Genomic DNA, 22,678 nt, shown 5'->3' on the forward strand with positions numbered 1-22,678 from the left:
TGAGAAATGTAGGCATTTCAAAGCAGCTAAGAATATGTAATAAATATAGAGGTTAAGATAGAATACATGCCCATAAATGACCTGAGAAGCTCGATACTTTCATTCTGAGTAATCTCAAGTTTCTACTACTTGGCAATGTAGTTCATATTGCCCAATTCGGTCTAGAACATCTTTAAAGGTAACTTTTCAAACGTTCAAGTTTAAACAAATACATGACAACATACAAAGAAATAGGAAGGAATCAACTAAAGGAAAAGGTTAATGTCTTGAGACCAATTATAAAGAAAGAAATGCTTCAGACTTACTTGGCAAAGGCTTTAAAACTTAAGTATATCCAAAGTAAAAATAAGTAATAAAGGGAATCAGGAAAACTGTTAGAAAAAGAAAACATTAGCGAGGAAATAGAAATTCTTATGAAAGGAACCAAATAGAAATTATGAATCTAAAATAGAATGTCTGAATGGAAAAATCCACCAAAAGAGTATAAAGCGATCTTAACAGGTATATTGGAAGAACCGGGAAGTACAGACAGACCCACTTTTTTTTATTTGTTTGTTTTTTAAAAAATTTTTTTCCATCTTTATTAAATTGGGTATTTCTTATTTACATTTCAAATGTTATTCCCTTTCCCGGTTTCCAGGCCAACATCCCCCTAACCCCTCTCCCTCCCCTTCTATGTGGGTATTCCCCTCCCCATCCTCCCCCCATTACCGCCCTCCCCACAACAATCACGTCACTGGGGGTTCAGTCTTGGCAGGACCCAGGGCTTCCCCTTCCACTGGGCCCTTACTAGGCTATTCATTGCTACCTATGAGGTCAGAGTCCAGGGTCAGTCCATGTATAGTCTTTAGGTAGTGGCTTAGTCCCTGGAAGCTCTGGTTGGTCAGCATTGTTGTTCATATGGGGTCTCAAGCCCCCTCAGCTCTTTCAGTCCTTTCTCTGATTCCTTCAACGGGGGTCCCGTTCTCAGTTCAGTGGTTTGATGCTGGCATTCACCTATGTATTTGCCATATTCCAGCTGTGTCTCTCAGGAGAGATATACATCTGGTTCCTCAGACCTACTTTTTAAAAAATGCCTGAACATCCAAGAGTCTCACTGCAGCTTCTTGTGGGCATACATGTTTTATCCTTTCTATTTGCCTAGGATGCCTTGTGTCTGAGACACCAGTGAAGCATGGCCCATGCAATTTCCACATGCCTCCCATTGCCTCTGTGGCTTTTGCCACCTGAGATTCTGAAGGGAATTGCAACCCCATAGAAAGAACAGTATCAACTAATTGAACCACCCAGAGCCCCCAGAGACTAAGTCACCAACCAAAGAGTATACATGAATGGATCTATGGTTCCAGATACATATGTAGCACAGGATGGCCTTATCTGACATCAATGGGAGGGGAGGCCCTTGGTCCTGTGGAGACTTTATGCCCCAGTGTAGGCAGATCCTAAAGTGGTGAGGCAGGAGAGGGAGAGTGGGTGGAGGAGCACTTCATAAGTCAAAGGAGAGGGAGGAAATGGGGAATGGCATGGGGGATTTGTGGAGGGGTAAACAGGAAGGGGGATATCATTTGAAATGTAAATGAATAAAATGATTAATAAAAACAAAACCAGAAACAACGTTTTTGGAAGCCCATGCCAAGCCCAGGGTCTACCTATGGATCAGGATGTCACACTCAGCTAGAGCTCTAGATCCTGCCTGCCTACCGTGGTCCCTGTTGTGATGATAAAGTACTAAACTTCTGAAACTCTAAGCAAGCCTCCAGCCAAGTGTTTTCTTTTATAAGAGTTGCCTTGATCATGGTGTCTCTTCGCAGCAATAAAACAGTAACTAAGATGCCATGTATACCTGGGTGTTGTAACATACTCTGTGTCACCCTATTGTGAGATGGGAAGCAGAATCAGAAGTATATTCACAGAAACTTGGGATCTGGCTAGACTGGTGTATAAAGCCACAAACAGCAAGGTATCGTTTCACACAAAGCGGAAGACAGGGATTGACACCTAAGATTGACTTTTGATGGCCCCATGTATGCCTTGTCATGAACATGTATGTGCACATATAATACACATATACATGCATGTACACACAGTTTTTAAGTAAAAATCTTAATTACTTTTGGATATACATCCATCTTAAAAATTTACATGCAACATAAGGCAAGTTAAAAAAAAAACAAAATCGTGAAAAGGGGGAAAATGGAGATTACTTATCTCCTGATCTCAAAATGTATTATAGGGCCACAGTGATGGCATCATGAAGGCATAGAGACCAACAGCACATGGAGACCATTAGAACTAAGCAGAGTCCCAGATAAACCTGCTTGCTGATATTAAATGACTTTTGATATGAGTGTCAAGACCATCCCAACAAAAGGTGCTGGGAAAACTGGATATACACAAGCAAAAGCAATGAAGTTGGACCCCACTTTCCACTTTATTAAAAATTAACTCAAAAAATAGATAAAGGCTTAAGTAGAACACCTGAAAATAAAATTCCTAGATCAAAAAATCAGAATATACAATGTACCCAAGGTCGTCAACACACTGACCTAGGTCTAGTGCCTCCTTGCATGTGAGACAGGAGATTTACCACCTGAGCTATACCCTCAGCCCATTAAGTTTGAAGTTAGATAATTTTATGTGCATAGAAATTTTGCTTAGAAGACTGGAAACTGGAGGGAAAATGGGAAATGAATCAGCCAGGCTCCCTGTCTTAGTCTAACAGTCCAAGATGCTCTCTGCCTTCACTGTTCAGATTAGAAAACAGAAAGTTCCCTTGTGTCCTGGTCTTACAGCCTTGTAGTCCCACATTTCCACAGGTTGGGGTGCCATGCCTCTGTCCCACTATTCTGGCCTACTTCCAGGTCTCAAAGACAGATGGATCCCATACACTGTCTATGTCTCCCAATCCTGTGTTCTCAAACTTCAATCACAACAGCTTGATACATAAGCTCTCAGGGTCCTGTCTCCCATGGCCTTAGAACTCTGAAATCCTCTAATTATGATATCCAGATGGTGTTTGTTTGTTTTTGTTTGTTTTTCAATTTGGTCCCAGAATCTGGTCTGTATTACAGATTTGATTTCACCTTTCACAAAGTGTTTTGAAAAAAAGATGATCCAAAGTGAAAATAACCAAACTGAAGCCTACTCCTACCCTAATCAACTTCTGACAAGATTTAGAAATGAATCCTTTCAACTAGTAAAGCAGAGACAGACCTGAAACATAGAACTCGTAAAGTTGGACTTCTGGCCTTTGACCTCTAAGGTCTTGAGAGGTATATAATATGTGATTTTTGCCCCCTTCAAAATATAACCTTCTTTCTCCAATTAAACTGATTAACTCCTTACTTACACTGCCTCATAAAAGAAAGAATATTCCTTCTACTTTTCAAAACACACTGGCCTTATTTAATATGTAAAATGGCCAACAGATGTTTTTCAAGTCCCACAAGAAACATAGAATTCACGTGTAAGGAGAGGAACGAGAATGGAGAGGAACATTTTAAGAGATGAAGAGGGCAGAGAAGATGGCTCAGTTGTGAGAGTGCTTGCTGTGTGTGGTGGTTGGAATACACTTGGTCCATGGGACGTGGCACTATTAGGAGGTGTGGCCTTGTTGGAATAGGTGTAGCCTTGCTGGAGGAAGTGTATCACTGTGTAGGCAGGCTTCGAAGGTTTGTAATGCTTAAGCTCCACCCAAGGTGGAAGAGAGCCTCCTCTTGACTGACAGCTGAAGACAGTCTCTCTTGGTTGCCTTTGGATCAAGATGTAGAACTCTCAGCTCCTCCAGCACCAAGTCTGCCTACAAGCTGCCATGCTTCCTGCTATGATGATGATGGGTCAAATCTCTGAAACTATAAAGCAGCCCCAGTTAAATGTTGTTCTTTATAAGAGTTGCCTTTATCACGGTGTCTCGTCACAGCAATAAAAACCCTCAGACACTGCAAGTATGAGAACTTAGTCTGAGTCTCCTGAATCCACATATGCTACATATGCCTGCACTGGGGACACAAACAGGCGAATTCTGAGATTTTTCTGCCCCGCCATCCTAGTGAGCCTCAAGTTCTGTGAGAGACACCCAAGTTCTTGAGACATCGAAGAGAATAAGGCTGCAGGTAATAGAGAAAAGCATCTAAGGTAAATGCACCCATGTACAACCACTGCATACACTACGCCCATACACAACACACAAACCATACACACAAAATTAAGTAAATGAGTAAATAAACAAACAATAAATGAAATAATGGCCTACAGGCTGGGATGTCACTCAGGAGTAGCATGCATAAAAATTGAGTGCGAGGTCAAGAATAGTAAAATAATGTTAACAGTCATGATCTTCTCTTTTGTGCAAATTTGGAGAAGTAATACATAAGGACACAAAGATGAGAATAACTTTTTCTTATTAGAAATGATTGAAATATAGAAAGTTTACAGATATTAAAATTAAGGTAGTCCCACTCATGGATAACATGTTCTCTATAAACTCTATAACAGAATACTGCATCAGGGAAGGGAAGGTGGTACTTTTGAGAGGCTGGAGAAGTCCAGAGTGCAGTAGGAATAAGCTCATGTGAGCATATTTCTTACTCTTAGAGCTACATCCATCCATTTCAGACTGGTGAACCTGAGTGTAACCCTCTAGCAACATGCAACATGGAGGAGTGTCCACAGGGCTGAGATTTTTCCAGGCAGGGGCAATGGGCAGGAAGAGGATCAACAGCATGTAGGGCCTGTAGGCATTCAAAATGGAGCGAGGGCCATAACAGGTCATAGAATCTAATGTGCTCAAAAAGGGAAATGAATGGAAACCAAGAGGACAATGACCAGAGAGCAAGGCCCCTTGCTGAGGTCAAAGTTCAAGCCAGGGTATGGGGTCCCAGTCAGATGTCTGTGGCAACTTGACATCTACAGTTTCTGGTGGTAACAAGGACAGTGTGAGGTCTTGGGTGTTTAACTTGGGTTAAAAAATCAGGTTGGAAAGGATGATAAGACCAATGTTACAGACATGATGGTTAACTTAATAAAGAGTCACCAAATATGCTTTTAAAATTAAAGGACGAGGGGTTCTGTAAGTGAGAAATGGTGGACACACAACTTTGCATAATTTCTATTACAGTACCCAATAGGAATAGGGTGTGTGTTCTTGATTTTTCTGTTGTGGCCATCCCATTCCTTGCTAGGCTCCAAAGCCACATCATAGCTGCAAAGCAAGAGGTGCATACGCTGGATGCTGGAAATCCAGGTCAAAGCACAGGCAAGCTTCACAGCAAGTGGCTCTTCCAGATGTGCTCTGAAGATGGTCTTTTCAGATGCATAGCTTGTAATGCATATTAATATTGCTTTATGGGCTTTTTAGCACCTATACTTAGCATTTGCTGTCATGCCCTCATCTGAAAATCTGTTACATAAAAGAGGAGGAAAGAAAACAAATATGGAAAAATATGGCTTGACACTTTCATCTTTAAAGAGTTTTGGAAGCTGGGGTCAGAAGAGGAGTGTACTTAGAAGCAGTTAGTAAGCTAATGTGGCACCAGAGCCCCAAACATGTGGGACAACAGAAGCACACAGTGTGCTCCACAGAGGCCTGGCTGGTCTTAATGAGGCTGGTTCTTGTTAGCTGTGCATTCCGTGGCCAAGTTTGGCCATATCAAAGCTCCTAGGCATGCATAGGGATTGGTGGACTCAGTAGGAGACTAAACCCTCCGCAAGCCTTTTTCAGGTTCTCCCTGGCTCCCTGAGTGGCCATGGCTCGTTGGTTATCTGAAGTTAAACAAAATGATGTCACATTCCTAAACTGTTTGGTCAGCTGTGCTCTGTCACACCTGTGGTCAGGAACCTGGCTCTGTCTGCACTTTGGGCTCGGCATTCCTGGCTAAAATTGCCCAAGCATGTCTTCCAGCCATAGAAAAATTAACGTCTCCTTGGGGAAGTTGTAATCAACAGGCTCTCACTGACTTCTCAGTTGGCGCCGATCCTTACGTGACTCGAGTTTCCCCCTCTCTACCCACAAGATCAATATTCAAACAGCATCTTCTCAACAAGTAGCAAAATTAGGCTCGAGGAGGCCATGAGACCAAATGATCTCATGGACACATTACTGATCTGGAAAACTTTCCGTTTTCTTCCTAATTCTGTAACCGGTTTCTATATGACTTATTCTGAAATAAACATATCTGTTTCCTATTTAATGCACACAGATTTAGCTATTACAAATTAATATGAATTATATATTTCACACTTTTGTGAACTATAGTGCTTCTTATAAAAAGTGATTATATTTAAACTTTCCTTTTCTCTAAGTGAAACTTTTAAAACTCATAAACAGAAAAGGCTGAATTAAGAGAGCCGCTTTAATATTGTATACTGCAGTGGTTCTTGACTTCTTGGTGCGGGCGTCAAACAACCTTTTCACGTGGGTCACCTAAGACCATCAGAAAACACAGATATTTACGTTATGGTTCATGACAGTAGCAAAATTACAGTTATGAAGTAGCAGCAGAAATAACTTTACGGTGGGGAGGGGGTCACCATAACATGAGGAATTGTTTTAAAGGGTCACAGCATTAGTAAGGTTGAGAACCACTGGCCTAGTGACATTTGTCAAAAGAAATATTGAAAATGCAACTGTTTAGGGAGAAATACCGATCTTATAAATGCTGCCCAAAGGCGTTAAGGGATTGTGAATGAAGACACTGCTTGCAGCCCTCGGAGACGCTGGCTACTTCTCAGTAGCAAACTGCACTTGGTGCACAGAGCAGCAGCTGCAGGGCATTTTCCTTAGCAACTAAGGATTGCATGCATGCGACCTGCCAGGTTCGGCTGTCACTGTCTTTATGTCACTACTTCAGAACGCTGAAGACCCGCTCAGCTGCTGGATTCCTCCCAAGATGTGTTTGATCTTGCATTTAGAAAGCAATGGCTCCCTACTTGCATTTCCAGAATTGTAGACATTAAAATTAGCCCCACAGTCAGGTTTACCAGAAGGACTAAACAGTGTCGCTCAGAGGTCAAACCTTAGGATCAGGATCTCTGTGGAGTTTTTCTATATTTATCATAATTGAAATTTTTCTTTTCAAATCCTTGTGTGGAGATTGTAAACAGTAAGATTTTAAATACGACTCTCTAAGAGAGTGTACGGTGAGTGTTTCTGCAACCAGGTGACCTTCAAAGGTTGAACGCTGAGTAGCTAATCCCCTGAACTAAACATTCATTCATATTCAGACAGACTGCCACCTCATGCTCTGGATTCTTAATCACATGAACAATGAGTAGCAAATCATTGGTCAGAAAGATATGCTTCACCTAGTGTACCATTTCTCTAAGTTATTAAAATTGATCGAAATTTTGCCTTTCTAAGTGAAGAAGGTTTAGCTTTGCACAGCCCTTGTGTGCTGCTGAAATGGTCAGTAGTTTTCACTGTTACCTTTAACAATCCGGCCCACTTGCTTACGTGCTTAATTATCAAATAGTTACAGTGCAAAGTGTACCGCCATCGTGATCTGCAAATCCTTGCCTCATTATTCGTTACTGAAGTCTTTGATTCTGGGGTTCTGCTGCCTGGCGACCTCACGGATAAGGATTTTCTAATGAGATGTAAAACATTCACTTGAAGCAAATTTAACAACTGACTTTCTTAAGCAATCAGTTGACTGCTTATTCTCATGAATATGTGTTAGCAACACAAAAGTAGGCAACACCTGTTTTGAACAGCTATATTGTCCTTAGGTTTCATGACATTGAAGCTGGGAGTGGGAAGGGTGGGTGGGCAGGGGGGTGGGGACAGTCCCTAGACATAGGTGCTTTCAGCCCCTCCCCCAGTTCTGATCCATGACAACATTTCTGGCTTCTGCAGTCTTAACTGTCATAGCCCTGAATCCGAACAGTAAAGTTACTAATTGCACAATGGTTTCATGACCTGTGACTCGAGGTTAGTAAATCTGAAGTTGCTTATGAAAGCATCACGTGTGAAAACTGAGACCAGGGTTTCTTACCGAATAAATAAAGGAGAAAAGTCTTCCCTTTTAGACAGTGGAGCCAGGAGCAAACCTAGGTAGGGAGTGGAGAGGAAGCGGGAAGCATATGCCAGGCTTCTTCCAGTTTCCTTATTTTACTGAAAACAAGAAGCCCTGGGACACTCAAGCAAAGTTCCCTGCCTGTCCCTCAGGGTTTATGATCTCAGCAGCAAGAAAATTCAACTTATCTAAACACCATAAAACAGTGTACAAAACTGGCTAAAAGTGTGAAACTGGGTATAATCACATGGGAAAAGTTTTGGCTGGTGAAATAATGGAACAGAAGACACACATGCATGTTTATAATTACCTGAATCTCGGTCCACATTGCTTCAGATGACTCAAAGGCAGTTGAGTCAGAGATATACTGCGTTTAGACACAGTCAATATCATGCCAACTGCAGGATACATTCCTAGGGACCTACACTCAAATTTCTGCTAGTGAAGCATAGGCAGTTTTACCTTCTTTTCTACATGAAAGAACACTCTGAAGATGCCAGTGAAATTGTTTCATTTCAGCTCATTTTGTTTTTAAACACTAGAAACATGATCACATAAATGACAGATAGCTATGTGCTAAGACACCACTGAGCAGAGAAAATGAATGGTATATCAGTAACCCGGAGGCCCACACCTGTCATCCCAGTACTCAAGAGGGTAAGATAAGAGGAGTACCAGGGGTCAGAGGCCAGCCTGGACAAGAGCGATAGTTCTTGACTTTGAAAAATTATATTAGCCACACCCAAGTGCTCCATGGGGCCTGCATTTATTGGTTGTCGTATCTGAACATCTATTCTCCACATTCCAAGCAGGTTCACTAGCTAGAGCTTTCTTAGATTATGTCTGAACTGAGTTCTGTAGACATAGTAATGTGATATATTTTAAAAATATGAATGTGAGTTCTTTTTGCTTGCCTCCCTGACATCTTTTGAGCCCTACTCATGAATATTCTTTAGCCTTGGGAGAATAAACTGAGTGGTCAAAAGATGTAAAGAGGAAGACCAATACAATATTCACCTGCTCACCTTGGAAAAGGGAACCCTCGAAAAGCCCAGACCCCTGCAACTCAGGCTACTTTCTTCCACCCACTTCAAGGGCCAGGCCAGCCCAGTTCTCCTATGCTAGACCAACAGCTTTAAAACTTTCCCTCAGATATCTCTCAATACATTTTAAAAATGTTTATTTTCTGCATCTAATTTTGAATCTAAAATGTTTTATCACAAATTTAATCAAATATATATGATATATAGCATTAATATTTTAACTATCAGTTTAGTTCATTCAAATTCTATAAATGTCCTTTCTATAACCCAATCACAAAAGCCAAGTTCTTATTGAAAGCTAAGTGGATAATGTACTAGAGAAGTCTAACTTCAAGTTTTTAAATTCACATCAGGGCATTAGTGTACATTCTGTTGGTAACCCTCTCACTTCTGATTAGGAATCAAAACCAGATGTATGATTGGTAGAGAAGCACACATAGAAAGGCCATGTGTTTGCTTCCCGGATGAGTAAGGATGCAACTTTCTTGATAATCCTCACAGAAAAGTCTTGCCTTTGAGTCCACTGGACTGCCTTCAAGATTTTCACGCACTAGAACTGCTCTTTTGAATGGAACCCCCACCTCCAAATTTTTATACTGCTTAATCAATGTGTTTATAAGACTAAGCCGTAGCAATATCCACCTCTTCCCATCTTGGAGGTTACTCTATCTCTCTATATTACAGAAGACAAATGATAGATGGATGACTAATTTAACAGACAGATGGCTGGATACATAGATAATAGTCAAAGGGGTAACGAATACAGATAGATGATAGATAACTTGATAAACAGATACACACAAATACCTCTGCCACAATGAACTGTCACATAAATCTGAATTAGCTTCTGTATTTCATGTAGTTTCCTTATCACAAAGTTTCTAGAAAGAACTATTAATTTTCCCTCTATTTCCTTCTCTCAATTAATTGCTCACCTTTAACCTGGGTTAAAGTCCCAATGGAACTGGTGATGATCAGTGACCATAAGTATCTCCCATTTAATATCCTCTTTTCAGTCCTCAAAGCATTGAATAATTGCCGTCTTTGGGCCAATGACTGTTGAATAATCCCTTTTCTTGGTTTGGTCTTTCCTGGGCTTTCTTGTAATCCCCTTTCCTAGGCAGGCAAACAGTCCACAGACTTCCTTTCTTGCCTTGGCACTGTGGCTGGCACTTTCCTTTAGTCTACTCCCTCTCACTGTTACCAACCCTGCCTCCCTTTCATATGTTGATGACTCTCTCTCTCTCTCTCTCTCTCTCTCTCTCTCTCTCTCCCCTACCTCTCTCTCTCTCTCTCTCCCCCCCACCTCTCTCTCTCTCCCCCCACCTCTCTCTCTCTCTCCCCCCCTCTCTCCCCCTACCCCTCTCTCTCTCTCTCTCACACACACACACACACACACACACACACACACACACACACACACACACACACTTCGACAAATACCCAAATTTATATATTAACTCCTGGTCATTTCCCCCTGCACAAAAGCAAGCTCACCATCGTCTCCCCCCCAAATTACATTCCTATTGTGTTTAGTGAAGCTTACCACATGGGCCAGTTGTCAAGGATGAGCAAACCATAATACGTTTTTCTATCTTTGCTGACTGCCTCCTCACATCTTCCTCCTCAGATTCCAGGTCTGACTACATTTCTCAGTTATTCCTCCTTCCAAGGCACGCTGCTGCTCTATTAGGTTAAATTCTAATTATGTCCATCTAGGCTCTTGCAATAGCTTCATTAGTCACACACTCGTGCATTTTCAAATTTATCCATGCTCACTTAAGACTCTTCAAAAGCCCATGCTACCTAAGCAACAAGTGACACAGGAAGACAGTATAGGTGTCAGTGAGAGAAGGGGCCAGAAAGAGATCTCCCTTCACAGATCTCTTTCCTTCAAACAAGTAAGAAAAACCTGGGGTTCCAAATTAGCATACTAAGTTGGTGGTGATGTGGAATGAGCAGAGAGCAGGCAATATTTGAGAGAAATTGGCTGAGGAGAATTGATCTCTAAGGAGAATTGGTCTAAATGAGGTTTGGAGTAAAGGGAAGTGGACTGGGTAATGTTTACAATTTGACTGGAGTTCACTTTAGGTTGATAGCACCAAAGACCACCCAAATATTCAGGACAGAATGGTTTCACAAAAAACACGACTATGAAGATGAATGTTTCTCTTAATCCCTGGAGAAGATAACTACAAAGATTTGGAAATGAAGTCCAAGAGAAATAGAACACAATGTACATATAATAAAACCATGATGAGGAAATGCTATCTATATAAAATATTGTCATACCATTGGTACCATAAAAATCTACACAACACTGGATAATTCACTGGTCAAGAATTAACTACTGAGACTGCCAAAGTCTGGCCCACAACTCTCCCTGCTTTCAGAAGGAAGCCTGTAGGGCCCCCAGGAACATCCAGCTTAGAACTTTCCAGTAATAATCCCCAACCAGTTGGGTCCACCTGGGGTACAGCCAGAACAGGTGAGCAGGAGCATCCTGTTCCCTAAGATCCATTATCAAGTGCTCGCTGCCTCCCCAAGGAGTACTTCTGACATCAAGAACGTTCAGCCATCATCAGATACAACCATATGGCTAAAGAACAATGTAAGAACACAATCAATGGTTCAGCCGGGGACACACGTTCCTCCTGGCTCACACTGATGCCCAGAAGCAGATCCTGTGCTCCACCAGCTTCCCAAACACTCTGTCCACACTAAAAGACAGCTTGACTCACAAGAGTTCTGACACACCCAGGGTCACAGGTGAGACCCCAAACCCCTGCTTCAATACCAGGCTTAACTGGGACCCAAGGGTCAAAGAAAATAGAAAACAAAAAACTCCTAACCCAAAATATCCAGGATATTGCTTTTGTTATGTTTAGGTGTGTTCCTTGAATTCTAGATCTTTCCAAGACTTTTAACATGAAGGAGTGTTGTATTTTGTCAAAGGCTTTTTCAGTATCTAATAAGATGGTCATGTGTGTTTTCTTTATTTGAGTTTGTTTATATACTGGAGTACGTTGATGAATTTCCATCCATTGAACCATCCCCTCTCATCATTGAAGAAGCCCCTCATCCCCTCATCATCAAGGTGAATGATCATTTTTAATGTGTTCTTGGATTTGGTTTGTGAGAATTTTATTGAGTATTTTTGCATTAATGTTCATAAGGGAAATTGGTCTAACATTCTATTTCTTTGTTGGGTCTTTCTGTGGTTTAAGTATCAGTATAACTGTGGTTTCATAGAAAGAATTAGGTAGTGTTCTTTCTTCCTATTTTGTGAAATAGTTTGAGAAGTATGGCTATTGCATTTCTATTCCTGTGATCAAACGTCATAATGAAAAACAACTTAGGAGGAAAGAATTTTATTTTTTCTTCTTACAATTCTCAGGTCACACTTGAGTCATGGAATGAACACAAAGCAAGAACCTAGAAGCAGGAAACTGAAACTGAAGTCATGGAAGAATGTTATTTGCTGGCTTATTGCTTTTGGCTTGCACAACTTGCTTTTGTATATATTCCGCGTCTACCTTCTCAAGTACACAGTGGGCTAGACACTTCCAAGTCAGTCTGTAATCAAGAAAGTGAACCACAAGGTTGCCTACAAGCTAATTTCATTTTCTTTTTTTCCTTACATACTGTATCTCAACCACAATTTCCCCAAGAAACAATCTGGAGTACCCATTTTAATATCTAATAAAATAGGCTTTCAATAAAAAAAAATCATCAAAAGAGATGGAGGTCACTTCATATGCATCAAAGTAAAAAATTCACCAAGATGACATCTCAAGTCTGAACATGTATGCCCAAAATGCAAGGATACTCACATTCATAAAATAAACATTACTAAAGCTTAAATCATACATCAAAACCCACATATTGATAGTGGGAGACTTCAACATACAACTCTCACCAATGGACATGTCATCAAGCAGAAACCAAATGGAGAAATAATGAACCTAATGGAGGTTATGAATCAAATAGACCTAACAGTTGTCTATAGATTTTACCTAAACACAAAAGAATATATCTTCTTCTCAGGGGACCTTCTATTATATACTTGGTCACAAAGCAAGCCTAAAAGATACAAGAAAATCAAAATATCCTCTTATATCTTATCAGACCACCATGGAGTAAAGCTGGACTTCAACAACAGAAACAACAGAAAGTCTACAAATTCATGAAACTGAACAATTTCTCAATGACCACTGACTCAAAGAGGAAATAAAGAAAAAATAATCAAAGACTTTCTAGAATTCAATGAAAATGAAGGCACAACATACCCAAACATATGGGACACAATTAAAGCAGTGCTAAGAGGAAAGTTCATAGCACTAAGTGCTTTCGTAAAGAAATTAGCTCTCATTCTAGCAACTTAACAGCAAACCAGAAAGCTCTAAAGCAAAAAGAAGCAAACACACCTAGGATGGAAAAAAAAATCAAACTGAAGGCTGAAATCAATCAATTAGAAACAAAGAAAACAATACAAAGAATTGATGAAACAAAGGTCTGGTCCTTTGAGAAAAGTCAACAGCATAGACAAACCCTTAGCTAAAGTAACAAAATGACAGAGAGACAGTATCCAAATCAACAAAATCAGAAATGAATAGGGAGCCATCACAACAGGCACTGAGGAAATAAAAAAAATCATTAGGTCTAATTTCAAGAGCCTGTACTTCACACAATTGGAGAATCTAAACAAAGTGACTGATATTTTTGATAGATACCACTTACCAAAGTTAAATCAAGATCAGGTAAACAATTTAAATAATCCTATAACCCCTAAGGAAATAAAATAAGTCACTGAAAGTCTCCCAACCAGAAAGAAAAAAAAATGCCCAGGGCCAGATGGTTTTAGCACAGAGATTCTCTCTTCTAGCTCTTGTATTTTGTTGGTGATGCTTGTGTCTATGACTTCTGATCTCTTTCCTAGGTTTTCTATCTCCAGGGTTGTCTCTCTTTGTTGATTTCTTTATTGTTTCCATTTCCATTTTTAGATGCTGAATGGTTTTGTTCAATTACTTCACCTGTTTGGTTGTGTTTTCCTGTAATTCTTTAAGGGAATTTTGTGATTCCTCTTTAAGGGCTTCTACCTATTTACCTGTGTTCTCCTGTATTTCTTTCTTTCTTTCTTTCTTTCTTTCTTTCTTTCTTTTTTTTTTTTTTGGTGGGCAACTCTGTATTTATTATGTTTGGGAGACAGAGCGAGGGAGGAAACACCAGCAGGAAGACTGGGTACAGTCTACAGTTCCTAGTCAAGAGCAGGAAGGTTTCTGCTATACCCATCATAGAATGAGTGAGGAGGGCTCAATAGATCATCCCCTTTGTCTCTCCATGGGGCTTCTTGAGCTTCTCAAAGTTCTTCAGGATAAGCGTTATAGATCTCCATGACCATCATACGGGTCTCCTGGTACTCCGCCTCGTCCAGCTCGTTTTCCAGCTGCCGATAATCACCCATGTGGGGCTGCTTGGCTGCTTTGGCCATGGTGTCACCCCTCTCGGAGAAGTACTTAGAGATCTGGAAGCCTTCCAGCTCAGTATGAAGGCTGGTCATCAGCTCAAACACCTTTTCCTGGACAGCCACACCAAAATTATTCCCATCCTCTATCCGAGGTATCTGTAGCTGCAACCAGGTAGTAACCAGATTGAGTTGCTCAATGACATCCTTGATCTCAGGTTTTAGGCATTGCAGGAGGACCACAATCTTCTCATTGCACTTCACTGGGCCACAGGGAGGACATTTGTTGTCTTCGTTCCCTTTCCTCTTTTCGTCCTTCTCTTCCTTCTCCTGTTGCTTCTTCCACTCTTCCTTCTCTTTCTCCTTGACTGGATCAGGGACTGGGATGTCCAATGGAGCCTTCGGATTGCTCAGGCTGGCTTTGTTAAGAGCTGGCTCCTTTAAGAAGGCATCCAACTCTGAGATCTTCTTGGGAAAATAGCTCCCAAGCAGGTTCTCTGTCTTACTACACAGGTCTTCATGAAACACATCCACCTTGGCTTGGGCTTCGGGATGGACCCTCAGTGTAGCCATGGCCAGAGCCAGGGGCTAAGTGCCGCACACGGAGCCTGGGGTTGGAAAGCAAAAGCACAGCTCGAAATCTCCATGGCCTTCCTGGGTTTGTCTGTATTTCTTTAAGTGAGTTATTTATGTCCTTTCTAAAGTCTTCTATCATCATCATGAGATGTGATTTTAAATCTAAATCTTGCTTTTCAGGTGTGTTGGGGTATCCAGGACTTGCTGTGGTGGGAGAACTGGGTTCTGATGATGGCAAGTGGCCTTGGTTTCTGTTGCTTAGGTTCTCGTGCTTGCCTCTTACCATCTGTTTATCTCTGGTGTTAACTGGTCTTGCTGTCTCTCTGGAGCCTGTCCCTCCTGTGAGCCTCCTGTGATCTTAGGTGTGTCAGCACTCCTGGGAGACCAGCTCTCTCAGAGTGGAATTTGAGTATGGGGCCGTGCCACAGGGTTAACTCCAGGGTACAGATGGAGACCAGAAGGTCATGGAGGGGATTTCAAGGGAAGCAAAATAAAATGCAGTTGTATAATACTTGAAGAAAATTAATGAAACAGGAAGAGTTAAATTAGGGTGGGTATGGGAGGCATAACTCACATTAAAAGCTCAAAAACCTACTGTAGAAGTTTCTGACACATACATAAATATACATATACAGAAACTTTTTACTGTAGAAGTTTCTGAAATACATATATAAACACACTATAAAAAGTTTAAATGGAGTTCCTCTGTAACAGGGTGACAACGCTCCTACTAGATACCATAGGCTAAATGCCCAATCCTAGGATGGGTTATCTCTTTTAAATCTTGGCCAGTGAGGTCCCAGAGACCCCAAACATTACAGGCTACTGGTGACATTCATAGTTAAGCTCCAGAGCATGATGGTAAGACCACATGTAATGGGTGAAGACACCTCAGACTCAAGTCAGAAGGTGATTAAGTTGAGCTGCCTATAATCTGGAAGCTTCATTCCTACTAACTAGCTCTTATACTGCTGAAAGTTGTGATGCATGCCACAGAAGAGAAAAGAAATCATCAATTTAACTTAGCTGTGAAATCTTAAGAGCTACATTGATGAACGGCCCTGCAAGACACTGGTGCAATAATGATACAAATGGGATTGGGTAACTAACCACTTTCTGGTTGGATTTGAAGTTTGTACCACAACTTGAGCAAATATACCTGCCACTCTTATCAGGGCCAAGAAACTAGCTTGACTGATCATAGACCTTATGGGAAAATTTACAACTGTTATTCTGCCAAATGTACACAGTAGCAAACCATCTCCTAATGACTTATATACCCGTGTATAAGAATACATTCAAGTCTCTACTCCCACCAAAGAAGCTTCCTTCTTCAGTACATGGTGATGAATGCCAAGATCACAGCTGCTCAAGACACAGAGAACAAAAAATTAGGGAATGTTCAGCTATAAATAGAACATCTATATTCTACCTTCTCCTTCCAAGGATAAGGAATCATTGTGGGAGAGGAGACAGAAAGACTGTGGGAGGCAGAAGCAGAGGCTGAGTACAAGACAATCTTGTTCTCTGGACACAGAAGAGTAGTTACACATTGAACTCACAGCAGTTGTGATAGCATGCAAATTTGGGCCATACACAATTCCACCACAGAAAGGGCGATAGGCATAAAGTCACACAATCACAAGAGGAGCTGTTGACAGCTGATAGCTGCTTGGGGAGGAAGAGTAAATTTTATTCAAGGGTGTGTGCCCTTGTAGGTCAACCCTGCTCTAGTGGAAGTCCACACATCCAGGACAACATGGGAAGCACAACTTGGACTTGATGGTTTTTTGAAAAAAAAAAAAAAAGAAGGCACAAAGTTAGGTGTGTGCATGGAAGGGGGTTGATCTGGGAGAAGTTGAAGGAGGTGTGAATAGAATCAAAGTACATACTACACAAAACATTTCAAAGAACTAATCACAGCCAGGCCTGGGCCTCGACATAAGCCAACAGAGGGTACCAGGAGGGACACCAGAAGAAACTCTTGGCTGCACTTCTCTCAGTAAAGCAAAGAGCAGCTAAGACACAAGACCAACAAGCATTACATAGCTAGCTGGAGCAGCAAGCCCAGCTCAGCCTCCTCCACTGTCCATTGAGTCCTGTGTATAATCCTCCAAACAACATGTCCTCCACAATTCTTGTCTCACCATGGGTCTTGTCTTAGCATGCACGTCTGACTTGACAAAACTCCATGTGAGTCTGTCTCAGCTGACCTCACTCTGCCAATGATTTAGGAAGTGGCAAAAAAGCCACAACTTACCACCAGTAGTTTTTTTGGTGCCCTATATGGAGTCCCAACAAATGGTGCTCAACTACACAGTGTAAACCAATATGTGTGTGTATCATTAGCAAAGAAACCTTTATTGCATGTCCTTTCATGTGCTGGTTTTAGCAGAACATCTTTTCACCTGTGTTTGCCTCAGGGAAACATTCCTTCATGAGTCTGCCTTAGCCTTTCACATGTGTTCACTTCAAAAAAAAGTTCCTTCATGTGTTTGCTCCAGCAAAACATCATCCAACACAACTGACTTTTCAAAGAACACTTAAGTTTGCATTAAGCCTAAGGTGTGATTATTTTTGTATCATTTATTTAATATCTGGACATAGAATGCTTAGGTCTGTGTACAGGTATCAGAATTTTTCTTGTAACAATGTATTTAGACTTAGTGTTCATCATTAGATCTTTTCAAGGATATTGAGGTTTTAAATTTTTAAATGTATATTTGCACCTTACATTCATTATTTCTCTGTCCTCTAAAGTTTGTCATGCTAATCTTGGTTTGTATTTTAATACCATAAAATGTCTTAAACATTTGGCTAATTGTTTTCATATTATGAATATTTATGAATGAAGGGCCGGAATGATAACCGGAGGAACTAATAAGAATTATCCTACAAGCATATAGGATAATTGGTTAATTTTTAACCAATAGGCTCCATTCTTGCTCTCTAAGTAATATTTAAAGTTTACATTAAATTTTTGTTTGCCGCACAAAATAAAGAAAGAATATTGAAAGCAGTAAGGGAAAAAGGTCAAGTAACATATAAGGGTAGACCTATCAGAATCACACCAGACTTTTCGCCAGAAACTATGAAAGCCAGAAGATCCTGGACAGATGTCATACAGACCCTAAGAGAACACAAATGCCAGCCCAGTTTACTGTATCCTGCAAAACTCTCAATTAACATAGACGGAGAAACCAAGATATTCCATGACAAAACCAAATTTACACAATATCTTTCTACAAAGGATAATAAATGGTAAAGCCCAACATAAGGAGGCAAGCTATACCCTAGAAGAAGCAAGAAACTAATCGTCTTGGCAACAAAACAAAGAGAATGAAAGCACACAAACATAACCTCATATCCAAATACGAATATAACAGGAAGCAATAATCACTATTCCTTAATATCTCTCAACATCAATGGCCTCAACTCCCCAATAAAAAGACATAGATTAACAAACTGGATACGCAACGAGGACCCTGAATTCTGCTGCCTACAGGAAACACACCTCAGAGACAAAGACAGACACTACCTCAGAGTGAAAGGCTGGAAAACAACTTCCCAAGCAAATGGTCGGAAGAAGCAAGCTGGAGTAGCCATTCTAATATCAAATAAAATCAATTTTCAACTAAAAGTCATCAAAAAAGATAAGGAAGGACACTTCATATTCATCAAAGGAAAAATCCACCAAGATGAACTCTCAATCCTAAATATCTATGCCCCAAATACAAGGGCACCTACATACGTAAAAGAAACCTTACAAAAGTTCAAAACACACATTGCACCTCACACAATAATAGTAGGAGATTTCAACACCCCACTCTCATCAATGGACAGATCATGGAAACAGAAATTAAACAGAGACGTAGACAGACTAAGAGAAGTCATGAGCCAAATGGACTTAACAGATATTTATAGAACATTCTATCCTAAAGCAAAAGGATATACATTCTTCTCAGTTCCTCATGGTACTTTCTCCAAAATTGACCATATAATTGGTCAAAAAACGGGCCTCAACAGGTACAGAAAGATAGAAATAATCCCATGCGTGCTATCAGACCACCACGGCCTAAAACTGGTCTTCAATAACAATAAGGGAAGAATGCCCACATATACGTAGAAATTGAACAATGCTCTACTCAATGATAATCTGGTCAAGGAAGAAATAAAGAAAGAAATTAAAGACTTTTTAGAATTTAATGAAAATGAAGGTACAACATACCCAAACTTATGGGACACAATGAAAGCTGTGCTAAGAGGAAAACTCATAGCACTGAGTGCCTGCAGAAAGAAACAGGAAAGAGCATATGTCAGCAGCTTGACAGCACACCTAAAAGCTCTAGAACAAAACGAAGCAAATACAGCCAGGAGGAGTAGAAGGCAGCAAATAATCAAACTCAGAGCTGAAATCAACCAAGTAGAAACAAAAAGGACCATAGAAAGAATCAACAGAACCAAAAGTTGGTTCTTTGAGAAAATCAACAAGATAGATAAACCCTTAGCCAGATTAACGAGAGGACACAGAGTGTGTGTCCAAATTAACAATATCAGAAACGAAAAGGGAGACATAACTACAGATTCAGAGGAAATTTAAAAAATCATCAGATCTTACTATAAAAGCCTATATTCAACAAAACTTGAAAATCTGCATGAAATGGACAATTTCCTAGACAGATACCCGGTACCAAAGTTAAATCAGGAACAGATAAACCAGTTAAACAACCCCATAACTCCTAAGGAAATAGAAGCAGTCATTAAAGGTCTCCCAACCAAAAAGAGCCCAGGTACAGACAGGCTTAGTACAGAATTCTATCAGACCTTCATAGAAGACCTCATACCAATATTATCCAAACTATTCCACAAAATTGAAACAGATGGAGCACTACCGAATTCCTTCTATGAAGCCACAATTACTCTTATACCTAAACCACACAAAGACACAACAAAGAAAGAGAACTTCAGACCAATTTCCCTTATGAATATCGACACAAAAATACTCAATAAAATTCTGGCAAACCGAATCCAAGAGCACATCAAAACAATCATCCACCATGATCAAGTAGGCTTCATCCCAGGCATGCAGGGATGGTTTAATATACGGAAAACCATCAACGTGATCCATTATATAAACAAACTGAAAGAACAAAACCACATGATCATTTCATTAGATGCTGAGAAAGCATTTGACAAAATTCAACACCCCTTCATGATAAAAGTCCTGGAAAGAATAGGAATTCAAGGCCCATACCTAAACATAGTAAAAGCCATATACAGCAAACCAGTTTCTAACATTAAACTAAATGGAGAGAAACTTGAAGCAATCCCACTAAAATCAGGGACTAGACAAGGTTGCCCACTCTCTCCCTACTTATTCAATATAGTTCTTGAAGTTCTAGCCAGAGCAATCAGACAACAAAAGGAGGTCAAGGGGATACAGATCGGAAAAGAAGAAGTCAAAATATCACTATTTGCAGATGATATGATAGTATATTTAAGTGATCCCAAAAGTTCCACCAGAGAACTACTAAAGCTGATAAACAACTTCAGCAAAGTGGCTGGATATAAAATTAACTCAAATAAATCAGTAGCCTTCCTCTACACAAAAGAGAAACAAGCCGAGAAAGAAATTAGGGAAACGACACCCTTCATAATAGACCCAAATAATATAAAGTACCTCGGTGTGACTTTAACCAAGCAAGTAAAAGATTTGTACAATAAGAACTTCAAGACTCTGAAGAAAGAAATTGAAGAAGACCTCAGAAGATGGAAAGATCTCCCATGCTCATGGATTGGCAGGATTAATATAGTAAAAATGGCCATTTTACCAAAAGCGATCTACAGATTCAATGCAATCCCCATCAAAATACCACTCCAATTCTTCAAAGAGTTAGACAGAACAATTTGCAAATTCATCTGGAATAACAAAAAACCCAGGATAGCTAAAGCTATCCTCAACAATAAAAGGACTTCAGGGGGAATAACTATCCCTGAACTCAAGCAGTATTACAGAGCAATAATGATAAAAACTGCATGGTATTGGTACAGAGACAGACAGATAGACCAATGGAACAGAATTGAAGACCCAGAAATGAACCCACACACCAATGGGCACTTGATTTTTGACAAAGAGCCAAAACCATCAAATGGAAAAAAGATAGCATTTTCAGCAAATGGTGCTGGTTCAACTGGAGGTCAACATGTAGAAGAATGCAGATCGATCCATGCTTATCACCCTGTACAAAGCTTAAGTCCAAGTGGATCAAGGACCTCCACATCAAACCAGATACACTCAAACTAATAGAAGAAAAACTAGGGCAGCATCTCGAACACATGGGCACTGGAAAAAATTTCCTGAACAAAACACCAATGGCTTATTCTCTAAGATCAAGAATCGACAAATGGGATCTCATAAAACTGCAAAGCTTCTGTAAGGCAAGGACACTGTGGTTAGGACAAAATGGCAACCAACAGATTGGGAAAAGATCTTTACCAATCCTACAAGAGATAGAGGCCTTATATCCAAAATATACAAAGAACTCAAGAAGTTAGACCTCAGGGAGACAAATAACCCTATTAAAAAATGGGGTTCAGAGCTAAACAAAGAATTCACAGCTGAGGAATGCCGAATGGCTGAGAAACACCTAAGGAAATGTTCAACATCTTTAGTCATAAGGGAAATGCAAATCAAAACAACCCTGAGATTTCACCTCACACCAGTGAGAATGGCTAAGATCAAAAACTCAGGTGACAGCAGATGCTGGCAAGGATGCGGAGAAAGAGGAACACTCCTCCAATTTTGGTGGGATTGCAGACTGGTACAACCATTCTGGAAATCAGTCTGGAGGTTCCTCAGAAAATTGGACATTGAACTGCCTGAGGATCCAGCTATACCTCTCTTGGGCATATACCCACAAGATGCCCCAACATATAAAAAAGACACGTGCTCCACTATGTTCATCGCAGCCTTATTTATAATAGCCAGAAGCTGGAAAGAACCCAGATGCCCTTCCACAGAGGAATGGATACAGAAAATGTGGTACATCTACACAATGGAATATTACTCAGCTATCAAAAACAATGACTTTATGAAATTCGTAGGCAAATGGTTGGAACTGGAAAATATCATCCTGAGTGAGGTAACCCAATCACAGAAAAACACACATGGTATGCACTCATTGATAAGTGGCTATTAGCCCAAATGCTTGAATTACCCTAGATGCCTAGAACAAATGAAACTCAAGACGGATGATCAAAATGTGAATGCTTCACTCCTTCTTTAAAAGGGGAACAAGAATACCCTTGGCAGGGAATAGAGAGGCAAAGATTAAAACAGAGACTGAAGGAACACCCATTCAGAGCCTGCCCCACATGTGGCCCATACATATACAGCCACCCAATTAGACAAGATGGATGAAGCAAAGAAGTGCAGGCTGACAGGAGCCGGATGTAGATCGCTCCTGAGAGACACAGCCAGAATACAGCAAACACAGAGGCGAATGCCAGCAGCAAACCACTGAACTGAGAATAGGACCCCCGTTGAAGTAATCAGAGAAAGAACTGGAAGAGCTTGAAGGGGC

The 22,678-nt window shown here is 40.5% G+C and overlaps 1 protein-coding gene and 1 pseudogene across 6 annotated transcripts in view; both read right to left on the reverse strand.

The window, feature by feature from the left end:
* Positions 1-22,678, reverse strand: part of Odad2 (outer dynein arm docking complex subunit 2) — a 194,265-nt gene that overhangs the window by 67,864 nt on the left and 103,723 nt on the right. The window lies entirely within an intron of this gene.
* On the reverse strand, positions 14,354-15,140 carry Psme1l1 (proteasome activator subunit 1 like 1; annotated as a pseudogene).

The sequence above is a fragment of the Rattus norvegicus genome, chromosome 17 (assembly GCF_036323735.1).
Source record: "Rattus norvegicus strain BN/NHsdMcwi chromosome 17, GRCr8, whole genome shotgun sequence".
Classification (NCBI taxonomy): domain Eukaryota; kingdom Metazoa; phylum Chordata; class Mammalia; order Rodentia; family Muridae; genus Rattus; species Rattus norvegicus.